The following is a 16891-nucleotide window of genomic DNA, read 5'->3' as shown; positions in this document are numbered from 1 at the left end:
GCTGGGATGTGGCTAAAAGAGAATGCTATTACACTGTTGGTGGGGATGTAAATTTGTTCAACCACTGTGGAAAGCAGTATAGAGGTTTCTGAAAAGCTTAAACATAGAACTTCCCTATAACCCAGCAATTATACTCTTGGGCATTTATCCAATAGAACACTAAAGCTACCAGCACAAATACATTCATTGCAGCAATATTTACCATAGCCAAGATATTCACTCCAAATGCCCCTCAGTGGACAAATGGATCAAGAAAATGTGCTTTATATACACAATGGAATTCTTCTCGTCCATCAGAAAAAAATGATATTGTACCATTTGTAAGGAAATGGGAAAAACTGAAAAAAAGCAAGGTAAGCCAGACCCAAAGAAACATAAGTTGCATGGTTTGCCTCATTTGTTGTAACTACAATATAACTATAAATCTACAAATAAACACATTTGATGGTAAAAGAAAAAAATACAGTGGGACATGATAAGTTATACAGGCCTCTAGGTAGCCACACAGCGTGAGAGCGAAGGAGGTTAGTCTTATGACAGGATCACATAGGCACAATAGCTATGTGCATCTGATCATATAAAATAATATCAAAATGAACTCCAGGAAGTGGAAACAAGAGGCTTTTTTATTAGTTAATTGTTGTTTTTGATTTCATTTCATTTTGTGTGTTTATCTGTGTTTGAGAGGGTAAGGGGGGCACATAAATGGTGGATAATGGATAAACAAACGCAGTAGTGATGCTATACCTACGTTGGAAATGAACTATAAAATTTGTGACTGGAGTCAGGAGGGAAAAACTGGGAGAGAGTGAGGGAAGGGCTGACATTGTTCAAAAAGAAATGTATGCTTGACCTGACTTAAGTACCCATAACTCCTCTGTACATCACCTTTACAATAACAATAAATAATTTTTAATGATATGTCTGTCTCACACCTGTGATCTGAGGATTGAGGTTCAATACCAGTCTGGGCAAGAAAGTCCTTAAGACATCTCCAATTAGCATCAGAAAACTGAAAGTGGGGCTGTGGCTCAAAGTGGTAGAGAACTAGCATTGAGCAAAACGCTCAAGGACAGTGCCCCAGCTCTGAGTTAAATCCCTATGACCACCACCAACAACAACAACAAAAATGGCATGGCTATCACAAAGTAAAGGATTGTACCTTCTTTTGATCTAACATAGTTCCACAGGCCATAACTGTCGATAACCTGCCATAATGGACAACTATTTAAAGCCAATACTGTCAGAGGCAGGGAATTGGTTACAGTAGTCTGCAGATGTACAAATTCACATTTGCCAGTTCCTTGTATAAAATGCAATAGCATGTAATTCATGCACAATGTCCTGTATGCAATGAATCCTAGGCTAACTAATGCAATGAACACTGCTTTAACAGTTATTATGCTGTATTCTTTTTAAAATTTTATTGTTATTATAGAGGTGTATACAGAGGGGTTACATTTATGTGAGTCAGATAATGAGCACATTTCCTTTTGTTTAGTGTCATCTGTTCCCTCCCTCTCTACCAGTCCCTCCCTCTCATCTCTACCCATGAGTTGTATAGTTCACACTCATTAATGTCCGGTGTCCCCCACTGCTTCATTTTTCACCCTTTTTCCTGGAGCTCTGTGGCCTCCCTTCTACCCAAGATCTACACGTGATGTACCATATATAAGATAAAGAATACGCAATCATCAGAAAAAGAAAACATGTAAAAAGTCTTTTATTTCCATATCTTAGGAGTTCAAGTCTCTCTCTTTCTCCATATATATGGTTAGGCATTGCACCGTGTGATTCTCTCCTGATACTATCCTCTTTTGGTCTTACTATATATGAGTATCTAGAATCCTATGTAATTTGTCATATCCCAGTGCATTTTAGATCTCAGTTCCACAAATCAGAGAAAATGTGCCATTTGTCTCTCTGGTCTTGGCTTACCTCACTTAACATGATTTGTTCTAGTCCTATTTCCCTACAAATGACATTATTTTATTCTTTCTAATGACTGTGTAAATTTCCATTGTGTATAGGTACCACATTTTTTTGATCTACTTGTCTACTGTGGGGCATCTGGACTGTTTCCACAGCTTGGCTATTGTGAATATTGCAGCAATGAACATGGATGTGCAGGTGTCCTTAGCATATCCTTGCTCATGGTGTTCAAGGTAGATGCATAGAAATGGTATGGCTAGGTTGGAGGGAAGGTCTATGCTTAGTTTTTTGAGGAACCTCCAGACTGCTTTCTAGAGTACTGGTACTAGTTTACATTCCTACCAGCAGTGCAGCTACATCCCTGTCAGCATTTGTTGTTGTTCGAATTCACAGTGTTGGCCAATCTAACTGAGTGAGATGGAATCTCAGAGTTGTTTTGTTTTGCATTTCCTTTATGGCCAGGGATGATGAGCATTTACTCATGTGTTTCTTTGCCATTCTTACCTCTTCTTCTGAGAAGTCTCTCCTTAGCTCCCTTGCCCATTTAGTGATTGGTTTAAATGTTTGGGGTGGGTGTTAGTTTCTTGAGCTCCTTATATATATTGGGTGTTAGGCCTTTGTCTGATGTATTGATGGTAAAGATCTTCCAATTGGTTGGCTGTCTTTCTAGTTTAGTAATTATGTGCTTAGCTGTGCAGAAACTTTATTTTGATGTAGTTCCACTTTTCAAGTCTCTCTTCCCTAGGAGCCTATTCAAGAAGTTTCTGACTCTACCTATAAGTTCAAAGGTTTGTCCTACTATCTCTTGCAGTAGTTTCAGAGTTTCAGGTCTGATGTTGAAGTCTTTGATCCACTTTAACTTGATATTAGTGCATGGTGACAATCAGGGATCCACTTTAGTCTTCTGCATATAGCTGCCCAGTTCTCCCAACACCAATTGTTGAAGAGGCTGTTTTTTCTATGTGTGTCTTTGGCTCCTTTGTTCAATATCAGATGACTGTAAATATGTGATTTTATTTCTAGGTCCTTTAGTCTGTTCCATTGATCTTCAGGTTTATTTTTATGCCAATACAAAGCTGTTTTTGTTATTATTGCTCTATATTAAAGTTTGAAGTCTGGTATGTGATACTACCTGCCTTGCATTTTTTGCCTAGAATTGCTTTGGCTATTCTTATGCTATATTGTTTAGGAGATTACGACAAAGAAAAAAGTGTGTACATATTCAGTATAGAAGCAGTTTCTTTTCCTCCAATATTTGCAGTCATTAGCTGGTCAAATCCAAAGTGTGGAACCTGTAGAACAGGGGCTGAACTGTATACATTCCTTTTACCATACCTTTTACATAGAATTATTTTATTAGAAAGTAATGTTTTTATCAGTAAAGTAAAAACCAAAAAGAGAAGAGGAGAAAAGGGAGGGGGAGAAAGAAGAAATAAAAAGGGAAGGAGGAAGAAGGGATGAAGAAAGGAAGGAAGGAAGGAGGTAATGGAAGGGACTACAAATAACAAGGAATTAAGATCTGAAGGACACTGACCTTTCCTAATGAAAAGCGAGCTGGAATTTTTAAGCACAGAGCATTTTTGTTCCCAGGAAACAATTAGGAGAGGGAGACAAATAAGTCCTATCCTGTTGTCAATTGTTAGCTTGGAGAGTCATTGGCTTGTTATCTTCATTTCAAGTGCCTTCCAGAGAACATTTTCTTTCTGATCTTTTTGTCATCGAGAAGCATTAGCTACTCCATTATGGCACTCTGAAATGACCAGGCATAGCTTTCCCATCTTAAATTACTGTCTTGGTTAAAATAAGATCAGCAAGAAGGAGTGACGTGAGAATGAAATAAGAGTATGTGAGACTGTATGTACAATCATGATCAAACAATATCTAATCATGTGTTTATTCCACTTAAATTGAGAGTGCATGCAATGGCTGACAGAGTTCTGGGAACTGGAAAGTAACAGCTGATGTGACACCACAAACTCTGCTGACATTAAGCTTGGGTTTAGTAGGAAAGACAAGCAAAAAGAACAAATGTAGTGGGTTCTATATCAAGAAATAAGGGCCAGAAAGGAAAATGTGTCACAATTAGTGGGAAGGGGTAATGATGACATTTTAGATAATACACCTGAGGAATTCTCAACTGAGATTCTCAACTTCTAGTTTGAGGCTTTATAAGTGTGGGAGCCAGCGCTGAAGACCTGAAAAGGAAAGGGACATTGCTTTCAAGGAAAAGAAAAAAACAACAAAACAGGCACTTGGTTTAGGGAACACTAATGACATCTAAGTAGATTACTGTCCTTAGAGCCCAGACACTAAACAGAAACAGATAAAAACCACATCCAGAGGGGACGAGTCTAGGCAGATACACAGGACATAACTAGGAGCTTAAATTTACTGCAAGGATGGCAAGAAGCATTACGAGTTTGTGAGAGGGGCTGGGAAGGTGGCTCAGTGGTAGAGCGCTTGCCTTGCATGCATGAAGCCCTGAGTTCGTTTCCTCAGCACCACATAAGCAGAAAAAGCCAGAAGTGGCGCTGTGGTTCAAGTGGCAGAGCGCCAGCCTTGAGCTGAAGAGCTGAGGGACAGTACCCAGGCCCAGAGTTCAGGCCCCATGACTGACAAAAAAAAAAAAAGAGTTTGTGAGAGACTGAGGAAATCCTACTTAACCCATAGAAAAAGAGACAAAAATCATTGTCTGAGAAAGCTTGTGTGACTTATTCACTTGGATTATAAATGTTTGATAAGTCCATGTGCCCTGCTTCTTGGATTTCTGAAGCTTGCCCAGGTAGCAGTACATAGTAAGAAATCTACTTGAAAGAAACAAGGAGGTGAAAGGGATGGTAGAGAAAAAACAAAGGAGGGGGTAACAATGCTCGATAGGAAATGGACTCATTACTTTGCTCATGTAACTGTAACCCCTCTGTACAGTATCTTTACAATAATATATATATATACATATATATGTGAAAAGAAATAAGATGCTGATTTCCAGTTCTAGCATTGGTTTCCCACTGTTCCTAGTTTACTGCAACTTCTTTTAAAGTAGGTTGAGGAACTTTTCAGTCAGGCCATCTAAATCTCATGTAATCATTTGGTACACACACATAGACTTCTCATTGGCTGCTCAAGGCTGCCTGCCTATATTGATAATTTTTTATGACTTGCGAATGATGTTATACATATAAAAATAGCCTTAGCACAAATAAAGTTCTACACCTTTGTTCTTTAACTTTTTTTATTTTATGTTTTATATTTATTTATTTAGTTTGTGCTGGTACAGGGGTTTGAATTCATAGCCTCATACTCTTGCTTGACTTTTTATTTTTTAACTTTTTTTTTTTTGCTGGTCCTGGGCTTGAACTCAGGGCCTAGGTACTGTCCATGAGCCTCTTTGTGCTTGAGGGTATCATTTGAGCTACTGAGCCACTTCCAGCTGAGTGGTTTATTGGCGATAAGAGTCTCATGGACTTTTCTGCCCAGGCTACCTTCAAACCATGATTCTCAGATCTTAGTCTCCTGAGTAGAGCCACCAGGGCACAGCTCTCCTGCTGAACTTTTTAACTCAAAGTGCTCTGCCATGTGAGCCATGCCTCCACTTCTGGCTTTAAAACAAATTAAATTTTATTGTCAGTGTGATGTACAGGGGGGTTACAGTTATATAAGTAAGGTAGTGAGTACATCATTTCTTGTTGAACTTGTTACCCCCTCCTTAATTTTTCTCCCACTTCCCTCCCCCACCCCACTTCTGGCTTTTTATTTTCTGGTTGAGATAAGAGTCTTATCTCTTACTCTGCCTAAGCTGGTGTTGAACTTCAATCCTTAGATCTAAACCATGGATTACAAGTTATGGGTACTTGGTTCCCACCTCTTTTTAAAAGCAAGGAAATGTGGCAGTTTTTCCTATGCAAAAGTTTATTTCTAGTATTTGTTCCTTTCATAGAATGAAGTGGAAAGTTATAGATTTAATTGATGAGGAACATTCATGTAGAAAATGACTAAAATATGTACTCTATAAATCAGTCTTCAAAGATAATTGCCTATAAACAATCCCAGATAGTCAATTGCATGTACAAGATTTACTCCAGTAGATATGATATCTACTAAATAGTCTTTAAAATAGTATGTTCATCCTCTTACTCATGAGCCTGTTGGGACGAACAACTCTTATTTTTAAATTTGTTGAAAACTAACGCTACTACTCTTGTTCGTGTGCCCAGTTAGGCAGTGGACATAATTTTGTTTTATCTTCATAGCCTCCTGGTAAAGAAAGGGCATCTTTCTATTTCTGCTTAAAGATGAGGGAAATAATACTCTAATAGGAGAGGAACCAGCTTATTGTCACACAAGTGGCAGACTTCAAACATAAATATAACGTGCCAGTCTCCATGTCTCAAGTCACATTGTCTTACAATGCTTCCTGTAAAAACCCCTCAGATGCCAATTGTTCTTCACCCTGCCAAGGACCTTAATTGTCTGGTTGTGTTAGTTGAGTATAACCTGAGCTGCTGTATCCTAAGTGACCCTAAGAGCTTTATTTTGCTCTGGTGGAAAGCTTTGAGCTTCTTGTTCTTTGATTTCATGGTATTGTCACCTCCCTAGGCATGGTCTATGTGCATTTAATTAAAGTTTTGCCATCACTAATACATCCATACTCAACCCACAAGAAGAGAAAAGGAACGCTACTGCTCTTGAAGAATTCAGCTCAGAAGTTGTCCTCATTTTTGCCCAGATCTGATTGGTAAGAACTTAGTCCAATGACTACATCTCTTTATAGAGAATCCTGAGAAGTAGGATTGTAGTTCCAGGTTGGGCAGCTAAAACTTTAGACAGCCAAGAGATTTCCACTGAAAAGTGGAAGTGTGAGACAGAGACTAAGACATGTGAAGCAGTCTCCCCTCCTTCATGAAAGCCTTCTTTATTATTCAGTAATATTTACAACATGCAAAATGATAAAAAAAAAAAAAGTATAGTAGCACCTACAGCCATGACGTATTTTCAGGTTAATAAACTATTGCTAGTGGTATAGTCGAGGCCTCTTTCCCTCACATATAAACATTGCTGCTTTTGCTGTTCATTTTCTCCAAGCATTTCTCAATATAGTACTTTCATTGCCAACATACAGACTCTTAACATATTTCTAGTAGCATTGTCGCTTAGGTCTTCATATATGTAATATTGAATAGTAATTTTCTGCAATTTTAATGCCCCATTACATTACAGTAATGATGCATGCAGCTGGATTTGTTCATTTTCTGAGTAGTATCTCATTATGTAGACATATACAGCCATTTACTCACTGAATTCCAGCTACTCTTGTGCTACTGTATAAAAATGCTGTGGTAAACAGTCCTATCCCTATCTTCTTGTGCACATGTACAGAAATTTCCCCAGTAAGCATACCTGCAAGCATTATTACTATGACGTGAGGCATTGCATTTTAAGGTTATTAGATATTAGCACCTAATGAATCAGTTAATTGTATATTCCCTTGTAAAGAATGTAAGTATAGCCAAGGTTAGAAAGGAAAATTTTATGAGAGTGAAGCACCTGAACACTTCTTACATTACTATATGGAGAAATTTAGAACTTAGATTATGGAGAAACTTAGAACTTCCATCTCTTGGGCCATACCCAAGAGAACTTAGTATGCTTTCTCCTAAGTGATATGAACAGGAATATTCGTAGCAATTCCAGTCCTAATCGCCATAAATTGGAAAAACCTAACTATTCATCAATAATAAGGTGTATAAACTATGATCTGAACATACCATAGTATACAGGAAAATGAATAAATATCTACTATGTTCAATGAAAAGAAGAACCTTTCAAATACTATATCAAGAGACAATAAACCCAAACGATGAGAGTTTAAGATTATAAAGAAAGAGTTTACAGACACATTCTGACTTTGGGTTATAGTTACAGAATGAGTAGTCACTTCAGGTAGAGAAGAAGACTTGGTAGGCATCCAATTAATAGTGCACCAGAGAGTTTCTAAGGCAGGAGAAGTATCTTGATCTGTAACATCCACCCTCTCATTAAATACAATCGAAAGTCACTTCCTCAATTACATGAGCTCAGTTGCCACATATGGCCTGTGGATATAAAAGGATATCCATTATTTCAGAAAGCTCAAGGTAGTAGGAGAGTGGAGGGATTAGTGACCTAAGTGTGTAAGTGTTTTGAAATGCAGCAAGCACTATGCTCTTAAACTTTTTACTATATGTATTCCACATGAATAAATTATACTTCAAACTAATTATGCATGTCTTATTAAATGTAAAGGAAAGAGAGCATGAAAGAGAAGAAAACAAATCATTAAGGTTTTTAATTTGAAATTTGAATATACGACATGAATTCAGGGGGAAAAAAAGCACATGCATTCTGGACAAAAGTAACAAATTAATCAGAGTTTTAAAATGGAAATCATTTCTCATTAATTTTAATTAGGCTGCTTCTAGGTTTGCAGGCTTGGCAAATTTTCAGAGCTAAAATTAAACCTCAGATTTGTCTCTCAGGAAAGTTTTCCCAAATTCTGAAGCATCCGTGAATGCTCTCGTGGCACCATTGTCCTTGTCAAATTTATATGTAACTAATTTTTATTGTTACATTAATTCCATGAAGCAAGCATCAGTTCAATCATTTTCTGTCCAATACTAGAATCTCTTTTTGTGAAGATATGTGACCCCCCCACCCCCCCATCCAACAGTGAGCCAACACATGCAGAAGAGCGAATTAGATCCAAGTGGTCCCATTTCCAGTTTATGAAAGTTAATTAGAAATATAGCTTCAGTCTTTGTCTCAGAAACCTGATTGATTCATTACCTATCTTAAATTTTCAACAAAGTAAGCATTTCAGACACTTACTTGTTTTTAGACCATCAAGAAGCAAATGAGCATTGCAGGTGAAAATAATCTCACGCTGGAGATTACATATAGGCCTGTCATTTAAGTTGAGGAGAACAGAATGAACCGGAAGAGTTTTACTTTATTGTAAAGAGGCTGTGCAGAGGGGTTCCAATTCCATGAGTAAAGTGTTAGGAGGCACATAGCTGTGTGACCATATGCACCCACCCTGTTTCCTCTCTTCTTTCCATCCCATACTCTGCCGGGCACTTGCTATCTCTTTTCTAGTTGGTTCCACCTCAAGCCATTGCAACTACTGGTGCAGGTGTCCTGACACTTGGCCACATGTATGTCATCCTCCTAATTTGAGTCTGGAAGCATCAAGGCAGTGAAGTGCATACTTCTTTCCTTAGCCCTTAGGTGATTACTCAACCGGCAAGAAATCTCTCCTTTAATGAATAGTATATTAGTGAATGAATGAATGGGTGAATGAATGAATGAATGGTAACACCTAACACATTATGCCAAATCTTACTAGCTAGAAGTACATGTTATTTTTAAGATGAGTTAGTGAGAGCCTGCACTGTGAGCCCAGCTTTGATGGTTCTGTTGTTTCTGGAGTTCTCATAAGCAGATGTCAGCCAGAGTCAACAATTTTCCTAACTAGAACTGGATCTGCATTCAAGGTCACTCAGTGGCTGTTGAAAACAGTCAGTTCCTGTGGAACTGAGACCTACTCCTCCTCATCACGTGGGAAGTTCCGACCTAACAGCTCATTCCAGCAAGAGGAGAATGCTGGCAAGCTGTGGTATCACATTCTTTTATAACTTAATCACAGAAGTGAGAATCCATACCTTTTGCTGTACCCGTGTGTTAGAAGCACGTCACTAGGTCCAGAGTTTCCTCACAGGAAGGAGATTTCACAGGCACAAGGACCAAGATAGAGCTGACAAGACATGGCAGACGCTTCCTGCCACAAACAACTCCTTCACCAGCCTATGAGGAAGTCCCAAATGCGACCATGTTCACAAAAATTGCTCTTTCTAGAGTGTTCTTTCTGCTGAAATCCACTGCCCCCCATTCTTCTCATTTTTCATATTCCTCTAAGAGACCACTGAATATTACAGAAAGATCCTTGAGTCATTCTTCTAACCCAGCACCTTATTTATTTCAAGTACAAATTTTCATCTATAGGTATTTCATTGCTGTATTTTCAGTCTCCAGTACCAAGTAGGTTCTGTAAGGGAAGAAATCAGATTAGAAGGTAAGACAGTATATAGGTTCCATCCCCCAACTGATAGATATTTGGGTTGGAGTTTTGTTTTTTTTTTAATTCATCTCCCTTCCTTGCTTCCTCTTTCAGGCTTTTTCTTAGTGTCAGATAACTTAGTTGTCATCTAGTATCTCAATGGACTAAATACTGTTTTTCTTTTCATTTTATAGATTGTGAAACTCATACATGAAATTCTTAGGTAATTTTCCTGATTTCACAGCGCTAGTAAGTAGCAGACACAGGGTTTGTTTGCCTTGATGTCTCTTTGACTTAAAAGACAGGCTTTTAGACTTCATGTTATAAATCACTTTGGCCCGTGTGTAAAATACATTTGCTCCTTATGGGATGAACTAACAAGTGACCCCCCCCCCCTCTTGTGACTTGTTTTGTACCCTTTTGATTTCAGTTAACATGACTGGTATGTGTTTGTATACTTTTTCCATTCTTCCATTCCCTGACAGTTTTTCCTAATGATTTCTACCATTTCTAGAGTATTTGGAAAGAATGACTTGTGTCACTCTATCATGAGTGATCATGCTCAGTGAATCAGACAGAATCTGCTGCCAGAGGTTTAGAGTTAGCACTGAACTCTGCGTTCATTTGGGTACAAACAAAACCGGAACCTACACTGAAGTCAGGTAGTAGTTTCAGCATCATGAATACATCAGGATGCCAGGATCACCTCTTTTGATGTAGGTCCAGATACAAATACAGAGTCTTTCTACCTTACAGATGCTAAAACCAGGCAATTAACTACAAAAGCAAGCAGTAATAGGAATGACTAGTATTGATATGAGATATTTTCCAAAGGACGTATAATGTCATACAGATAGGTACTGTTATCAACATTTCAGAGAGGAAATTGAGGCTAAGAGAGGTTAACTAGCTAAGGTTGTTATTAAGGTGTAATACAGAGGATTACTGTTTCATAAATCAGATAATGACTTGTGGGCTTAAGTCTCTTTCTAGTTTCATACCCTGTCTAAATCAAGTACTTCAAAAAGAAAGGAGAGGGGCTGGGAAGGTGGCTCAGTGGTAGAGTGCTTGCCTTGCATGCATAAGGCCCTGGGTTCGATTCCTCAGCACCACATAAGCAAAAAGAAAAAAAACTGGAAGTGGTGCTGTGGCTCAAGTGGTAGAGCACTAGCCTTGAGCTGAAGAGCTTAGGGACAGTGCCCAGGCCCAGAGTTCAGGCCCCACGACCGGACCCAAAAAAAAAATTGTTAAAAAAAGGAGAATGTAAAAAATAAATATATTTTCCTTTCTTGGTTGAAGGGACTATATGAGAGTTTTTCAAATATATCATATCTAAATACAAGCAGTCAGATTTTAAAAAGAGATAAGGTATTCACAGTAGAGTATCTATATCTGGATATGAAATGACAGTGGATCCAGGTCCATCCCAAGCACCAGCTTCAGTTTCTATGCTGTATCAGATGAGATGGCTGAAAATCTTTCATAATTGTTACTTTAGTAAGAGAGGTAAAGGAATGTGATTCTTTATTTTATCTGCAACCACAGTTATAATTCTGATTTCAATGTAGACAAGTCACTGGTTCCAGTTTGGGGAAAGAGGTGCAACTGCATTACTTATGTGGTAAAGATCAATGAAGGAAATCGGTGTCATTATCATTCATCCAAGTGAGTAAATTCAGAGGGCTCAACTTGTCCCATCCACAGGGTAGACTCAGGCAGAGCAGTGTTACCAATGACAGCTATAGACAGTGACTGCTCTGCCTTTCCTTCCCAATCTACCCTTCAGTTATGCCAAGAGGAAGCATTATGGATACCCCCTGTGCACCCCCTTCAGCCTACTAGCCTCCTGTCTGTGCCTTTATTTGTATAAGATACAAAGTAGCATTCTTTAGTTGTGATCAATGGTAATCAGAGAGCTCACAGTCTTGCACCTAGTGTTCATTTCCACACTCTGGCCTGTTTGTTGCTCATTCTAGACAGATAGGGCTGTTAGCTACTACTGTAGAGAATACAGATACAGACCATTCCCATGTTCCTGTCCTTGTGTATGTTTCCATTAATGTTTAGAGTTTGAATAAGGGAGGGGTATGAGGAAGGGAGAGGGGAGAAGAAAAGAGCGGACAGAAGGAGAGGAGAGAGAGGTGGTAGATATGTCTGTCTGTCTGTCTATCTATCTGTCTGTCTGTCTGTCTGTCTGTCTGTCTGTCTGTCTGTCTGTCTGTCTGTCTGTCTATCCCCCCAGGTTGGTTGCTTTTAGGAAAGATGGAGAATTCCAAGGTCAGTAGTCCATGGTGATGGGAAAGGAGTCGAGACAAGTGAATAGAAGATTTCTAGCAACCAGCTATTGGCTGGGTTGCAGCAATGGCTACTCTCCAGTCTCTGTGGGCAAAGGCCTCCTGTTCACATTCAGGCTCTATCCAGAACTCAGGAGCAGTAGGATCTGAGCAAGCCATTGAGTTTCTTTGTCTTGCCATGTGTTCCACCTTATCCTGGGTATAGTTGGATGGTTGCTGAGGGTTTTCATCAGTAGTAAGTTATAATAAGATCTGCTTTTCAGGAAGAGGACTTCTGAAGGTCTCATTTGGAGAAAAGAGCAGAATGAGAATCAGGAAAATTAGTTCTGCTGGTTCCCACTCATGGACCATTGGACTGGTAACATTTCTTAGCAGAATTTTCACTAATCCAAAACAGAATAAGAAAGATTATGTGGCTGAATGTGGCCATGTATGTAAAAATTTCACCCAGCACTGGTGGCGCGAGTCAATAACCCTAGCTACTCAGGAGGCTGAGATCTGAGGATCAAGGTTCAAAGCCAGCCTGGGCAGAAAAGCCCATGAGACTCTTATCTCCAATAAGCTGCTCAGAAAAAAACCAGAAATGGTGCTGTGGCTCAAGTTGTAGCCTTGAGCAGAAAAAGCTAACAGAGCAACCAGGCCCTAGGTTCAAGCCCCCAGGACTGGCATACACATAAAAAAAAAAAATCCAGTGTTTGGAATTTGGCCTCTGAGCTTATGAAATGATGTTCTTAGTTATTATGTATAAATAGTAGAAATTGTAAATAGGAAATTTGAGGATTCGTATTCGCACAAGATGGGTACATAGGCCAGAGGAGGGAATTAAGAAAAGGGGCATGGTCCCCAGAGCCTGTATGGTAAATGAACGAGTCTCAGAAAGCAGAGAGTGTTGATCTCAAGCCTGATGCAGCATCTCCTGATGCAGCGCCCAAGCCTCCATCCTGTGCACCCATACATCAAGGTTAAATGCATGCAGGAAAACAGTTGGCTCCCATCTCATAGTTCTAGACAGTCACAGTGACAAGAGTACCTTGGACACTTCAGTCCCTACCATGAGGCTGGCCAATCTGTGCTACTCTTTATCCAGTGCCCTTGCTCTGCCCTGATTCAGACACAGGAGCCCACTGACACAAGCTCACCACAGCCTCTGGGTGGATTCTGCACCTCTCTGAGACAAAGGCTATCACGTGCCTCTCATCCATCCACAGCCTGCAGTCTGGAGAGGATGCTGCCATGTCCAGAGCAGACGGCTTCTTGAATTTTAAGCAGCATATGCAAATTCAGCGATCAACAGTTCCACTTCATCTCCTGAGTGGCTCCGCCACACTCTTCAATAATTCCCAAGCTAAACTGACCCAGTTTGAAATTAAAATCAGGTTTATTTTTAGAGAGATATATTTCCCCTTATCGCTATCTCAGTGGATTTTTTTTTTCTGTTTGGCTTGATAAACATCCAAGTCCATTATCCCTAAACCTGCAGAAGCCTGCTGACAGCCATTTGATAGATGAAAGGCACAACAAAGTCTAGCTCCTGTGTATTCAAAGGGCAGAGGCAAGCCTGATACTCCCTCTAGAGCCAGAGCGGAGGAGGTGTTCTGTGCTCTATCCGTGTTCCTCTGTCTGTCTGACAACCTTCACGCAGGTGTCAGGGTCTCTTGAACTGGAAAAAAAACCTCTGAATTTCAGGTGATTTAGAGCCTGGTTACACTTGAGTTCAGAAAAATCTTCCCACATTCATTGGAGACGTCTAACATCTTCTGATAAAAAAAAAAAAGACCCTATTTGTTAGGAATTGCTCCATGCAGCCAGACTGAAGAACATTTTTTATCCTGCTGGTAGGCACTGTACTTTTCCTTGGAGGCTCTTTCCACCAGGAATTCTACACAGAATTGCGTGGTTAACATCTGTCTCTCTTCTCCAAACTGTGAGCTCCCAGGAGGGCCTCAGCCAGCTGTGGTTTACACCTTTCATGAGGCTCACAGCCTGGTATGGTATTAAGTCCTCCACAAATGCATAAAATTAGCTGCTGGACCAGTGGTTCTCAGCTGGAGAAAATTTAAACACCACCATCATCTTCCCACAAACATTTATCATTAAAAAAAACTCATATGGGGAATGAGGAATTTATGTCTAGTATCTAGTGAAAGCTAGGGGCTAGGGGGCCACAGAATCTCACACAGGGTACAAAGCAGCCCAAGTCCCAGTCCCAACCACCTATTGAGTTTGAGAAGCCCTGAGTAGGTAAGTCCATTCATGTGCTGCAGTCATCTTTCTGTTAAACTAACAGGTACTAATTTTTATTTTTGGTCCAAGCTGTGTGCATCAGTGCCCGTACCACAAAAGACTCTGCCTTTCCTAGTTTTCCTCCAGGGAGTGAGGACAGATGTGAATTGACTCCAGGATGAATGTGTGAATTGCAGCCACTCACTTTATCCAGATGTGGGTCCACCTGTGTGACAAAGGATTTGAGCCAACCTTTAAATCCCCCTGGCTAACTCTCAACATGCTCACCTGGGTTCACATACTTGCTGACGAAGCACTTACGGGTGAGGCCTCATGCTGCCTTTGCTGCTACTGGCTTTGCTCCATTAGCAGTGCTGGCTCTAGTCCAGGTCCCTGTGCACAGGACTTGTCAAAGCTGCAGAAAACAATAGGCCTCCTGTTGGCCTTGCTACGCCAGGTAGATAACGTACCTTTGCACAGAGAGGTAGAGGGGAGCAAGCACTTTCCTCAGCACCACTATAGTAGTGTCCTTGTCCTGCTCAGGCCAGAAGAGACATTCCAGAGCCTGACTGCTGCCTTGCCATGAGCCTCACTTCCCTGACTTTGGGATGATGACAGCAACAAGCCCACTGGATAGCTTTGGCCCTGAATGAGATGATGCATGTTTCCTTAGCAGAGTTCCTAGGACCTCATAGCAGATACTATCAAGTGCGTTCCATTTCTGTGTTGTGATTATTTTGTTGCGGTTGAACGTTGGTGTTAATATTGTGCTTTTGTGGTGTGTGTGTTAGTCCTGGGGCTTGAACTCAGGGCTCAGGTGCCCTCTTTGAGCTTTCTTTGCTCAAAGCTAGTGCTCTACCACTTGGGCCACAGCTCAACTTCATCCTCCTTTTTGGTGGTTGCCTGGAGGTAAGATTCTCAAAGACTTTGCTGTCCTATCTGGTTTTGAACCATGATTCTCAGGTCTCAGCCGCTTGAGTAATTTAGATTATAGGCATGAGCCACAGCACCAGGCTAGCCTTGTGCTTTTTAATTTCTTCATATTATTTTGTTGTGGTATGGATACACAATCACTATTTTCTGTTTATCTGCTGGTATACCTTGTATTGTTAGCAATTGTGGACTATTATAAATGACACTGCTATGAATGTTCATATAGGAATTTTTTTGGCAGGACTGAAATTTAAACTCAGGGGAAGTGTTTGCACCATTTGATGTTCTTGCTAGCACATATACTGCTTTGTATGGTCATACTTGACCTTTGGAGCAAATGTGTGGTGACCTGTGACTGTGGTTTCAGTGGCATTTCTCTTTTAAAAGCCATAGTGTTGACTATGTATTTCTATGTTTCTTTTCCATTTCTGGATATTCTAGTTCATTTTTTATTGGCATCAATTAGTTGCACAAGGGAGTTTCATTTTGGCACGCCTGTTTATGCCTTAAGTGTAGCTTCATCTCTCTTCCTTCCCCGCCTCCCAGACGCACCTGAGCAAACGTTACTATTCCATTTCTATGCAGATATATAAAGTATTTTGGCCATATTTAGCCTCTTTTACCCTCTCTGTTTGCCCTCCCCTGCTCTCATTAGTACCCACACCCCCAAAGAAGTCATGGCTCCCCTTCCCAATATGCATTGTTGTTAGAGTACATGTCAGTCATTCAAAAGAGCTTCACTGTGGTCACCCATACATGGATGTACTGAACTTTAATCAGATTAATCGTGTGTGTGTGTGTGTGTGTGTGTGTGTGTGTGTGTGTGTGTGTGTGTATGAGAGAGAGAGAGAGAGAGAGAGAGAGAGAGAGAGAGACCCTGTGTGTGTTTACATTTTATCTTTTAGCTGTAGAATCCTTTGTACTTTTTTGGGGGGGGGGGTGGTCCGGTCGTGGGGCCTGAACTCTGGGCCTGGGCACTGTCCCTCAGCTCTTCAGCTCAAGGCTAGCGCTCTACCACTTGAGCCACAGCGCCACTTCCGGCTTTTTTTCTTTTTGCTTATGTGGTGCTGGGGAATCAAACCCAGGCCTCATGCATGCAAGGCAAGCGCTCTACCACTGAGCCACCTTCCCAGCCCATCCTTTGGACTTTTGTCCTTCTAAACTGGCTTCTCTTTAACACAGTGGTCCTCGGATCTGTGGTAGAACACTAGCCTAACATTATGTTTTGAAGTCAAACTGAAACTCATACCTTAAATCTGACACATAGTTCATGGATCACTTTGAGTGATTACTCTGTTATCTTCTTCCTTCATTCCTTCATTTTCAAAATAAGGACGAAAAACTACCTACTTCACAAGGTACTTGCTATTGAACATTTAATGTATTTAATGGACTATAATACATGAAAGTCTTAGAA

General features: G+C 40.3%; 1 protein-coding gene across 10 annotated transcripts in view; it reads left to right on the top strand.

The window, feature by feature from the left end:
• The window catches only part of Cadps (calcium dependent secretion activator), a 445968-nt gene that overhangs the window by 131062 nt on the left and 298015 nt on the right, over positions 1-16891 (top strand). The gene's annotated exons all lie outside the window — the stretch shown is intronic.

The sequence above is a fragment of the Dipodomys spectabilis genome, unplaced genomic scaffold (genome assembly GCF_019054845.1).
Source record: "Dipodomys spectabilis isolate Male_0828 unplaced genomic scaffold, ASM1905484v1 ptg000054l, whole genome shotgun sequence".
Classification (NCBI taxonomy): Eukaryota; Metazoa; Chordata; class Mammalia; order Rodentia; family Heteromyidae; genus Dipodomys; species Dipodomys spectabilis.
The sequence above is the reverse complement of the archived record's forward strand: the minus strand, read 5'-3'. Positions and strand labels throughout refer to the sequence as shown.